At 40.9% G+C, this 12885-nt stretch overlaps 1 protein-coding gene across 1 annotated transcript in view; it reads right to left on the bottom strand.

Moving 5' to 3' along the window:
- The window catches only part of camkvl (CaM kinase-like vesicle-associated, like), a 34318-nt gene extending 30844 nt beyond the window's left edge, over window positions 1-3474 (bottom strand). The window contains exon 1 of the mRNA XM_071476355.1: window positions 3266-3474. The gene's annotated coding sequence lies outside the window, so the exon portion shown is untranslated. The remainder of the gene's footprint in view (window positions 1-3265) is intronic.
- Between the last annotated feature and the right edge of the window lie 9411 nt (window positions 3475-12885).

Genomic DNA, 12885 nt, shown 5'->3' with positions numbered 1-12885 from the left:
TGCACTTCTTAATCTCCTACAACCACCATCTGTAACCTAGCCTAGCTGCGGTGATGGAAAATCTCTGTGGTTGTGGACATGGTGGTTGCAGACTGCAGCAAAGCCTTGGACTCTGTTCTCTGTGCCTCAGCAGAAGAATCGCAGTGGGAGAATCAGAGGGCGTTCACTACATCCACTATTAACAGTCATTATGACATACCATTATATTATAATGGTATATTGATGCATGCATTGCACCAGCATCTTCTGGTATTAGGTTTCCTATTGATGAAATCATACATCTGTAAAAATGGCTTTTATCTGCATGCACCAGATATGCTGTGCTCTCTCTTTCTTCGGCATTAATCTATCTCAGTAATGAACAATATTAAGTTTTGTACATTTAAAGTTCTTCTGTATTTTCTGTTCTAGATAGTACATTTCCTTGACTTCAAACTGCAGTGAGTCAACTCAGAGAAATATGTGGGCTGATCGATACCACCAATGTTACTGTAAACATGAGCATCACTCATCTCATCCATCTTCATCTTTTCTTCAGAGTTTTGGTCATGAAGGCAATATTTGAAATATATTTGTAGTGGATCAGTTTTTGTAATAACTACATATATCACCCTTAATGAACAGCCCGATAATCAATAGAAGTGAGGTGGAGGGGCTGGTGTAAATAATCAAAACTCACTCTTCCCATTAATTGCGTTCAACACTTGGAAATGCGAACACTTGCAGAAATCAGTCACTTATAGATCTTTCATTGTATGACCATAAAACCGTGTCAGCAATTCCCTCTCGACTGAATAAATGCTGCCCTGCTCCCAAATTAAAATTACATAAAAATGAGAAGCAAGTCAGCTGAATAATATTCTGTTAAAGATCAAACAATGCGCCCAACCGAGCAAATGAAGCCAAATCATAAAAGGCTTGGTGGAGGTGAGAGCAGGTCAAAGGCAAACAGATTTCAATTGTGTCTCTAATGTTTGCTGAATGACAGTTACATGTTCCATGAAAACTACACGTGCTTATGAAAATTAATCAGCTGCCCGACAAAGGGTTGTTTGCCCCTCCAATACCCCATGTTTCTGACAATGCTTCTGAAAATCTCCAAAATGAATCCCACACTTTTACAGTAAAAGGCAGCAGACTTAACTGCGTGGATGCAGGTTGTAACCTGAGCTGCATCCTCCGTTCTCACAAAGAAGCAAGTAAGTGACGACAAAAGATACAGTGCATTCACACCTGAACACATACACACACAGTGTATCACTGAAACCACCTTTGTTTGATTATCTGCGTGGTGTGTTGGCTTGTCAGATATCTGGCTTGTCCAGTGAAAATCCAGGGATAGCTGACTTTTTGCTATGAACAGCACAGTACACAGAGAAAAAGCACACAAATAATTTGAAAGCCTTTTGTCCTTTAGGCTGCAGCCTTCATACGAACTCTAAATGAGGTCTCGAGAGAGGAGTTCAAACATAGAATACTGCAACTTAAAGGTTGGCTGAAAGGACAGCGACTATGAAGAAGGAAGATAGGTAGGTAGGTAGACAGACAGACAGACAGATAGATAGATAGATAGATAGATAGATAGATAGATAGATAGATAGATAGATAGATAGATAGATAGATAGATAGATAGATAGATAGAGGCAGATAACAGGTAACACACAGATGGACTGATCTGGTTGAGACCATCATGTGACATGGGCAGATAGTGAAGCTTACAGCTCAGCAGACAGGTGTGAACTGTGAGAGATGTGGCACCTGAAATGTTGTCTTCTTCACACCCCGTTACATAAAACCAGAATGAGCCTTTCTTCACCATCCGAAGGCTAAAAGCGACTCTGTGGGGGCTCTCACAAGTAAAATGAGATAGATTTGTGAGCAACAGCATATTATTATCTTTTTTTTTTTTTGCTTTTTTTTCTCTTGCCTGGCCCCTTTTTGTCATCCCCAGCCTCTTTTCCTTTGCCACTTTGCTCACTCTCTCAGCTCAGCAACCTCTTTTAGGCTCTCTCTGGGGTGCAGTAGTGTAGTAGCCTAGACTGGATTTTCAGCGGTGTCTTCTCTTCTCTCCTCTGTTCTCCTCGTTTATCAAACTGCTAGCTCATATAAAGCAAGTTAATGAGGCCAGTAGGGGGACTCTGCTTTCATAGCAAAAATGAAACACGATGAACTCTATGTGGTGGCTTGAATAAACAAATCAATTTTGATATGTTTATATGAAATTATTCAAACTGTAATTTGTTTCTGCTGCTCTACCTCTAAAGCCGTGCTCTGAGCATACTGTGGCTTGCCAATTCATTAACAGCAAACATTTCTACAGCCTCCCTCTCAACATTTGAGCTTACTGTGTTATCGGCCCCTTAAAACCTAATAGAACCAGCTTTGGTTCAACATAAGCCTGCAGTCAATATGCTGACCTAGTATGGAGAAAGTAAAGCAGCTGGTGCTTCTGGACTGTTTTATGCATAATTAACATGTGAAGAACTGGAAAAGCTACAGCTGGATGCAGCCTGGCAGGATCAGACAGTGCTGGGAGAAGGTGTGATGAGGAATATGTAAACGCCTCGCTTTGCTTTTGCTTGGCAGAAGAAGAGTATTGCTTTGTCTTTGTAACTTGCAGATGCAGCCAGTAGCCAAAATCTCTTAGAAGAACTCCTGGATGACTTCACTAAGTGGAGCGACTGTGATACTGTTTAATTGCAAAATTACTCTCTTTGATGAGGAGCTTTAAAGGTGCAAATGTGAGGTTTCAAATATCCTTGAGTTGAAACCTGCCACTTCAGAGTGACTGACGGCTGTAATAACACTATCCTTTCATTTTGTTTCAGCCGAGAAAGCCTGGATATTATAGAGATATTAGAAAACTACAGTTTAGGCTACAATAAGGATAAAACACCGAAGTTGTCCAAGTGCGTTACAATCGCTCCACTGATGATACAGAGGCACATTCATTTGGCATCACTCTCAAATTCAACAAGTCAGCTGTTACATCCAACTGACTGGAACGCGTTAAACTTCATTTTGGCACGATGAGCAGCCAGACACTTTTTAATGCTCATTCTGTGCCAGCTGGAGATTTTCACTGCAGCTGTTTTACGCACGGCGGTCGCACAGCGCGCATCATCATCCTCATCATTAGTAGAGGCTTCACGGCAGAAAACACCTCTTTTATCTCTTTATCAACTGCTTTCTACCGGAATGGATTAAATGTTGTCAAAGCGAGATGAATGCACCAGTTTCGGCGTGAGTTCTCAGCGTGCCTTACCTTGAGTTGTCGCGGCTCTGGAGAAGTGTGGGTGCGTGTGTTTGCAGCCCCCCTCCCCCTTATCCAAAATGGAAAGTCTGGTCCCACCTGGCAGCTGGACTCGAAGTGGATAAAAAAATAAAATAAAACGCTAATAAACGTTTATTAGTTGATGCACAAGGAGCGTCAGAGAGGTGAAGTACGCGCTGCCCCTGCTCTGGCACGACTGTCTGTTCTTCGGTGAGAATTAGTTTGCTTGTTTCTGACTGCCGCCCTCCCTCCCACTCACTCTCACTCACTCACTGTCTCCCACCCATGAGAAATAAATAATCTTTCATCTCTCTCTCTCTCTCTCTCTCTCTCTCTCTTTCTCTCTCTGCCTAGCAGGTGGGCATCTTTGAATAATGTGAGATCATTATTAAAGGCTGCTGGAGGCCCAAATGTGTGTCTTCCACCCCCTCCACAAACCTCGCAAAACTGTCTGTCTGTGTGAGTTGTTGCTCCGGCTGTCCGGCGCTGTGCAGGCAGCGGATTGGGAGTGGTCGGGATTAAATCGTTGGGATTATACCTCTACATTCATCATTTCATCTCACACTCACACACACACACACACACACACAAACACACTGGAAGCACACTGGTGGTCAGTGACATCAGTCTTTGGCAAGCGCAGACAGACAGATTCATGTGGGTAGAAAATGAAAAGAGGAGAGAGTAGAAGAGAAAAAAAAGATAGAAATAAGAAAAGAAAGAGAGAGGAGACCTATCACTTCTTAGACTGAGCCATGTAAATGTAATGCTTCATGCAAAATCTGACGGGAGGGGGGGCAGAAAGAGGGTGGTTGTAGATTATAATGTGGCCACATGCAGCCCTGTGTGTGTGTGTGTGTGCGTGTGCGTGTGTGTGTGTGTGAGAGAGTGTTTTCTGTGTACTACTCACAGCCAAGTCGGTGTATGTGTGCCTGTATACTGACAGATGGCTACTGTAATGACGCAGGAACTAACTACTGGGTTTCTGTGTCTGTGAGGTCGCATGCTTGTGCACATGCTTATTGGTAGGTTGTGTGTGTGTGTGTGTGTGTGTGTGAGGGGAGAGAGAGAGAAAGAGAGAGAGAGAGAGAGAGAGAAGATGTGAATGCTTGTATGTATGAGAGAGAGAGAGAGAGAGATTGAGTGTGATGCAACAGATATGTCTTTCCTATTCTAGCAACCTTCACATACGCACACGCACACGCACACACACACACGCACGCATGCACACAGACTGTGGCATTATGACTTTGCCTTTTTGTCCAGGTGCTTACAGTGTTCTACTACATACATTTATAAGAGACCTTGAGTCTGCTGTGGCTTCCATTTGTTGAAAATACAACAAAAGTGTGTGTGTGTGTGTGTGTGTGAGAGAGAGAGAGAGAGAGAGGCAGAGAGAGAGAGGGAGGGAAGGGTTGTTCAAAACATTAGGGATGACAGTAATATGTGCATGGTGGTTCTGCACTGGCTACACCCACCATTTCACTGCATGTTCAGGCAAATTATAAGCACAAGGTAAAAAAAAAAAAAGGGGGGGGGGGCTTCAATATTTACTATATTTACTATAAAGTCTGATTAATGGTCTGTAAACAATACAATATTCAAGATTTACAACAATATGTACGGCCAGAGCTGTTGCAGTGGATTGCATTGTACTGCCAGGTGTTCCTGTTCTTGTGTCTACCAACTGTGTATTTGACAGCGGTGGAAGGAGTATTCAGAGAAGTAAGAATATCAAAACCACAATGAAAAAAATACTCCATTAAAAGTAAAACTCCAAATACACCTATTTGTATTCATTGACTTTGGACTGAATATATTTGTCAGATATTGAATATATTTACCTCCAACAGAAGTTTAGAGGGGAAATGTGTCTTTGGTTGAACTGCTAAAAACAAAACACAGTTTTTTTGTAAGAGGTCAAAAGTTTGGAAGCACTGGTTAAATCCTTAACAATGTACTGCATTTTATAAACTATATTCAAATCCTGTTTTTTAATGTGAAATCTTAATTTGTAAAGTATCCCATAACCATAGCTGTCAGATAAATGTAGCACAGAAAAAAGAACAGTATTTCCCTCTGAAATGTAGCACAAAATATGAATACTCAAGAAAAATACAAGTACCTCAAAACTGTATTCAAGTACAGTAATTGAGATTTTTTTTTTTTTGTTACTTTTAGCCTCTGGTATCTGAATGATCAAATAACATGCACGGTCATCCAGTGGAGGACATGTTGATGACACTGGTGATAAAAGCTTTCTGAAGGATCAGCTGTGGGAGCATCGGTGCAGCATTCCGAAATGGCAGGCACAGAGGTGTAAGATGACCATTATGTTTCATTGTGAATCATCATCATGAGTCACTGTAGTTGTAATGATGAGCACCTTCACCTCCATGAGTGCAACAAAACATATTCACTATTAAAGACCCTCCACGGTGAGACAAAACCTGTTTTCTAGCAAGTCAGAGAGAAGAGGTCAACTAAATTGTGCCATTTAAAGCAAAACAGAAACGCAGCTGTAGAGATAAAAGCAAAATGCATCATAGCTTTGAGGAGTCAGAGCAAACATCCCTGTGCCAAATGTGCCATTCGGAGCCGGCAGGCTTCAAGGCCGGCAGCCATCTAGAAGGAGAGCTCAGAGCTCTGGCTCTCCATCACTCACATTGTCACATTCTGCTTCCCCTTTCTCTCCCAACTCACACTGTTTTATCTATACTCCTTTGCTTTCTCTGCTCTCCCTCTCTGCCACACTTGGCCTTAGCTTAGTCAGTGTGTGTGTGTGCTTGCAACGTGTGTGCACGTGGGTGAGTTTAGAGTCATCACAGTTATAATAAATCTCACAGGCTTGAATAGAGGACCAAAAACAATTGACGTATTTTAATAATTATCATCCTGACTCGAGCGCACGTCTTTTGTGTGTGAATGTATACCCATCTTTAAGAGCTATCCTGGCACCCACTCACTTGTCTTAACTCTCTGATTTAAATGCTTGTTATTGTTGTGCATACGTAGAGTAATGGTTTGGTACTTGAATTTACATGCAAATTTTCTCCTTACGGGCTTAATTTAGAATTAAATCCCTAACAGCCTGCAATCTAGCTTGCTATTGTATATTTCAAATTTGGCATCAAGTAATATAATGCTATTAGGGGTGTGACCAGCTACTGCTTGCACTCCCTTATTGCTCGTGTGTGGGAACGCATGTGCACACACACACACACAGATGCACTCACTCACCATGTGTTTTACTGGATTGTCTCCCACTTCCTTTTGTCGGAAGCTTGCCCTCCCTCTCTCCCTCTGCCATCCTGCTCGCCCCCCATCCTCTCATCTGGCCTGCCCTCTTCTCCCTCTTTCTGTCATTCATCAGCATCCCTCACTTGGTCACTCTCCTTTCTATTTTTTCTTCCCCTCTGCTATCGCTTCTTCATCCTTTTCTCTCATTTTTCTTCGGCCTGTCTCTTACAGTAATGCATCTCTCTATTTCTTTCTTCTTTCTTTTTGAGGCCTGCCACTGGCTCTCCTTTATGGGCTGCAGGCCAGTGTGGGTCAGAGGCAGGTTGTAATTACTTCACTCCTCCTCTGACAGCTATAGTGAAGAACGGAAGGGAGGGAGAGCAAGAGAAAAACAGAGAAAGAGACGAAACAAAAAGATAAACCCACTGATTATTTATTCTCATCATCAGGGCTAAACTAAATCCCCTGATCCATTTCTTTTTTTAACCACTAAAGGGCAAAAACTAATGAATCAGATGCATTTATCTGTACAATCTCGTCCACATTCATCCAGGTATGTGCTGTACCTCAGCAAAAAGTTCCAGCCTGCACAGTCCGACACTGAGTGATAAATAACACAATAATATAGAATGACTCCTGCCACATGCTTAATGTAGCATAGGAGAGTTGGCCTTAATTGGTGCAGCTATATTTGAGTTATAATGTAGGGCGGGCAATGCCTCCTTGACTTAAGCACTGGGTTGGGACAAATTTGCATACCTTTAAAAATCAATAGCAGTCTGAAAAAAAAAATCAGCAGACATAATAGAATTAACATGAAAAGAAAAACGAACACAAAGGAAAGAGCCTTGACTTCAGTGGACTGTTTTTCACTAAACGTCCCTTTTAGATCAGACCTGGGTCATGCTGCAGTTTCCCACTTTTTTCCTGATAGTGGCAGCTTAAATGGCAGGAGAACTCATTAGTTAAAGGTTGCAAAAGGCAGGAGTAAAGATTGTTTGAAGATCCTCAGCGAGACGCATCACTGTGAACGATCCTGTTAATTACCTAAACTAGTGAGCAGGAGATGGTTTCAGTGTCGGACGTAGGCCAGCTCCTGGATGCTATTCTTATCCTGGGTGATCGATGATATTTCTTCAGTTGTCAGGGGATCACAACTTACTGAGACAGTGGGTCACCAATTATGGAGCTCCAATAACCTTTCTTTCCGTCGCTTTTCAGTAAATTTATTTCGCACACATTCTCCAGGTGAGTCATGTTGCACTCACACACACTAATGATATACTGTATATGTGAATGACGTAGGTGTCCAGCAGATGTGTTTGTTTTTTAAATAAATGCCTGTTTAAATGCCTGTTTTGATTATGAGTAGTATGTATGAGTAAGCAAATAAGGGAACAGAAGTGTGCGTATAACCTGTGAAAAAAAAAAAAAAAAAAAAAAACTCATTTGAAATCAAAAAGCAAAAGAATTCCTGCTCAGGTAAACACTAAAATTGGGGAAGAGAAAAAAAAAGATATGAAATCAAGCGAATAAATTAAATGCCACTGAGGCCAATACTGAAATGAAAGGAAATCTAAAGTCCCCACACTCAGGAGGGCAGGGGAAGGAGTGAGGAAGTTAGCTATTGTACATGTTAGTGGTAAGCCCTCCTCCTCAACTAGGTTGATTATTTTAAGCACTGTGAGATTGATTTTGAGGCTCTGTGGGGGCCTTACGGGTCCATGTGAGTGAAAGTGAAGGTGTGCACAGACCAAAAAAGGAGGTAGGATAAAAGTTAGGACAGGGAAGATCACAACGGAGGGGAGGTGTAGGAGGTGGGAGGAGTGGAGAGGACAGGAGTAGAGGTGGTCCCCAGATTCCTGAGGTTATTAATAAGAGTGTGTCTTCAAGGACGCTAATGATGATTTGGGTCAAACTATTTCCTCCTCCTCCTGAGGTGTACCAAGGTCACTCAAAAAAAAAAAATGGACCCAGAAATATCTCCCTCTCCCATCTTGAAATAGATTGTCTTTGTTTTAGGGAGCAATAACCCTGGAGGACAGAACATAGTAAACTGATTTTGATTGATTTCCTCATGAAACACTCGCATGCGTATAATCAGTCTCAAGACATGTCACCTCTCTTTGCCATATTGGCAAGAACAACAAATGCGTTAGCAACTGGTGTGAGAAGAATCCTATTGTCCTTGGAGACGCTTTTCTTGGAAAGCTTGGCGGTCTACCAGTCCAGAAGTCTTTCACAACAACAAGTCTTTTTTTTTTTGCTCTGTCAAACGAGTTGTTAATCCTCTCTGTCTTGCTGCTTTATGTGAGAAGGAACCTTTCCTTGGCCATTTAAAAAATACAGCCAAGGAAGCAGGATGTTTACTGCCGCCTACGGAGCTGTCTGTGTCCATGTTTTTACAAAGCTATGCAATTTAACGACGGTTCAGCCTGAATTCCTTCATATGAAAGCACAATAAATACCTTACTTGAGGGCTGAGGACCCAATTTCTCTCCACACCAGCTGTGATCTAGCCATGTTCATTTTACACCTATCTCACTGAGCCTTAGCTTGGAGTTAATGGCATCTCTTTGGGCTATGGAAGTGTGCACAGGTGTGTTTTACACTGTTTGCTTTAGAGCTGCCCGTGGAGAAGACTTAAATAAACTGATGAAATGATGATTAAAGAGATGTCAACATAGCATCCCCCTTCATGTTTGAGAGCAAAATGTGAGATAGGGTTTGTCTGGCATCTAGTGGTCAAAGGCAGTCATAGCAAGGAGCGTCTTCGACCGTGTACCCTATAAAAAGGGCAAGAATGGCCGAGTGACCTGTGTGAACTGTGTGTCCTATGAACTACTGTCTATCTGTTCAGTCTCAGCAAACTCAAAGTGGGGCAACACAAAAGAATAAGCATGCTGTTAGTGTAGTCTAGTGAAAGCAGTTTCTGAAGTGTTTTATTTTCATTTCATGTTTTCTTTGTTGATTTAAAAACACTTTTCATGTGATATTATGTGATGTTATTCATCTTTTTTTCTTTAAATGATTTGTAATTGCATGCAAACTGCTCCTTCTTTACAGGGAAGATTAGACAGGCACCACTGAAAACGAATCTATTTCCCAGCATGCCACGGGCGACCATGTCGTTGTTAAGTTAGAGAGAATTAAAAATACAAAAAGGGAAGAATGAGAATCTGTACTATGCCTTTACTCGGCTTTTGTGTCGTGGACATCCTCACTGCCAAAACAGTAGCTGTGATAATCTTTGCACCCTAACAAAGACTGCATGTGCGGATGTGACTGTATTAATACGTCCTCTTAGCCACGTTTCCTTTCGTGGGCGGAAGCTCATTGTAGAGGTCACATGCTGAGTGCCCGTCACTCCACCAATCACCTCGGGGAAGGTCTGAGACAAGAGCCAATAGTTGCCCTTGCAGGGTATCACCTGATTCGGGTGAGCGAGTGAACAGAAAGTATGGGCCCATGTGAGCGGTCGTCGCAGGAGAAGCCGGATGGGGCGGTTTATCAGCCCCGCCGGTGGATGCGACTCTCACCGGCTTGGAATCGCTTGCGGCTGGCGGATGAGTGCGATGTATGAGGTGGGGCACAGCTCCAGAACCCAATTCAGACTACTCTCCCCCCACTTTTTTTTTTTTTTTTTTAAACCTTATACAGTTTAACACATTTTATGATTACGTGAGTGTTACAAACAGTGTCACAATCGACATTATTGTTAATAAACAATAAAGAATAGCCACTGAGTTATTAATGGAAGATCCACCAGTCTGAATTCTTTCATTGAATTACTCTTATTAATGATGGACAATTCATTCATACATTCTGCTGACTGTATGAATGATCTCAGAAGCTGATGTGCCATTATTTTGATTAAACTGTAGCCTGGAGAAAAAATTACCAGTAAATATACGGTGATGATTATTCACTAAAACTATTACTTTTTTTGTCTTTAGGATTATTTTTATAATACAATTGTTTTTTTTGGCAGGGTGACGTCACCAGATCGGGTGACTAGAGAGGTCATTGGAGTACACTTAAGTACACTCAACTCAGTGGCATTGTCATTAAACCAGTTTGAAACACAACCCATTACATTTTTTCCCCATTTGATGTTTGATGTAAACATGAACTGGAGAGCCTGACCTGTACCTACATGGTTTTATGCATTGCACTGCTGCCACATGATTGGCCGATTGGATACTTAATGCAGGTGTACAGGTGTTCTTGATAAAGTGCACCTCAGCTCTTAGTAACCTAAGCCTAGACTTGTATTTATATATATGCTGTGACCTGTTGACCTGGGGGCATGGCTGGGGCATGGCCCCATAAAACAAAAGAGATTCATCTTTCTGTCTGACCCAGTTCCAGGTCCTTATCGGGTCAGTACGATCTGAAACAGAGAGCCCAGGAATTAAAACCTCAAACATCACCTGCAGACATCACAATGACAGACGGGGTTGAACATAAGGGCAATCAAATGACCTGTCCTTCCACTTGGCCTAGTCTTAAATGAATTCTGGACCTTTCATCCATGTTGCTAGGGACCTGAGTTGACCGCAGCACAGCAGACCTGACAACATTCACTCAGAGTTTTATGCCATTTTTTAGAGTCCCATTATTCAAAACCGAAAACTCCCTGTCATCTTTCAACTAAACTCATACTTATTCAGGATGTAAATCTTTTTAATCAATACTTCATGATTTGTTGTGGTTTGATAGTTTTGCTTCTAACTGATTTTATTTTTTTCACTTATATAGCCTGTTTTTTACAGAAGCGTAATGCATCCATATGAAAAAAAAAATCTGCTCTGTTTTCCAAAATTAACAAGATCTAATTAATTCAGAAAAACAGAGCAGATTGTTTTTTCTTAAGTGAATGCATTATGTTTCCATATTTTTTCATCCATTTTTATTTGTATTGTGACTGTATTCAGATGTTTTTTCTGCGTGCTTTGTGATGTTTATGCAGCACAACCAGTTGCCCTCTATCAACAAATAATGGGATTTCCCATTTTATTTTGGGCCCAGGACAAAAATATCATCCTGTAATAATAATAATAATAATAATGAAAAAAAAACAACAATTTGAGAAATGTTCTTTAAACTTGGGTATGTCCTATACTGTTGTTCCATGATTTGTTACCTGTACATATACACTATACAGTGTTTTACAGCATGACACTTAATGTGTGGATCCATTTTATGCTACACGAAATGCACATAAATAATAATAATAATCCACCATTCAGCTGGATCTGTGTCATGACAGATAGTTGGTGAACTGTCCATGACCCACTTTGTTGTAATTATCTGAGGGATTTGTTACATAACTGTGACCCACCATTGATAAATGTAGAGCGAAAACAGAATGACAGAAACAGGGGCCAGGTCAGAAGTAGAAAATAGTGTCAAAACCTCAAATTAATAAGGTTATATGGCGTGTATAAGTAGACTCATTAAACTGCCACTGTAATTATGTTATTTCTGTTTTCTTCAAGAGGCCCAGTGAATATTTTTGTTGATGATCAATAGTTACATTCAGGATTATTGAAGAAGTTTGTACGTGATGATTAGAATAAGATTTAATGAAATTAATTTGGTTGTAGAGTGTTGAAGAAATATATTAACAAGTACTACTACAACAACAACTACTAATACCAAAACCTTCAGTTTAAAACTGTCAAGTCTCTGGTTACAGGGAGTACAACTAAGAATACATATCCTTAACCGTAGTAATAGTAGTGGTAGCAAAACTAGAAATAATGTCACAAATGCAGTCAAAAAAGTAATGGACAACACCAATTAATTTACAGTTTCTAAGTCTCTTTTTTACCAGAAGTGATGTAGAGAATTATGGGTCCTTTAAGTCTGACCTGTGTTTGGTAAACATGTTTATTCACTACTCTGTGAGGGAAAAATATGAGGGCACATGGTCTGTCCTCCTAGGAACAGATGGGAATAATGGGAGTATTAATGGCTTAGATAAGGAGGGCATAACCTTTTCACACAGGTAGGACAGAAACATGTGAAAGCTGACCCAGCATCAGCTTGATGAGATCATTAATAACAGTTAAATGTAATGCAAAAGTATTGAATAGCAATTTCACTGACTTAACTCAATTTAATTTAATTTAGCTTTTCATAACTGTTCACAAGTCATTCTTAAGTGGCACAAATAGGTCATCATTCCACTAAATAAGTATTTTGCTGTCCATATTTACCAAATTTACCATCACTCATTTGATGTCAAGTTGTCACTTTTATAAGGGGGCTCACTTTTGAGGTATTCTGCCGCGCCTTGTAACTGACATCACTACATGGAAGGGTGGGCAGACTTCTCTTGAAGTGGAATCAATCACATGGATCCG

This window comes from Trachinotus anak, unplaced genomic scaffold, assembly GCF_046630095.1.
Source record: "Trachinotus anak isolate AG129_WGS33_773 ecotype Australia unplaced genomic scaffold, CSIRO_AGI_Tana_v1 ptg000004l, whole genome shotgun sequence".
Classification (NCBI taxonomy): Eukaryota; Metazoa; Chordata; class Actinopteri; order Carangiformes; family Carangidae; genus Trachinotus; species Trachinotus anak.
The sequence above is the reverse complement of the archived record's forward strand: the minus strand, read 5'-3'. Positions and strand labels throughout refer to the sequence as shown.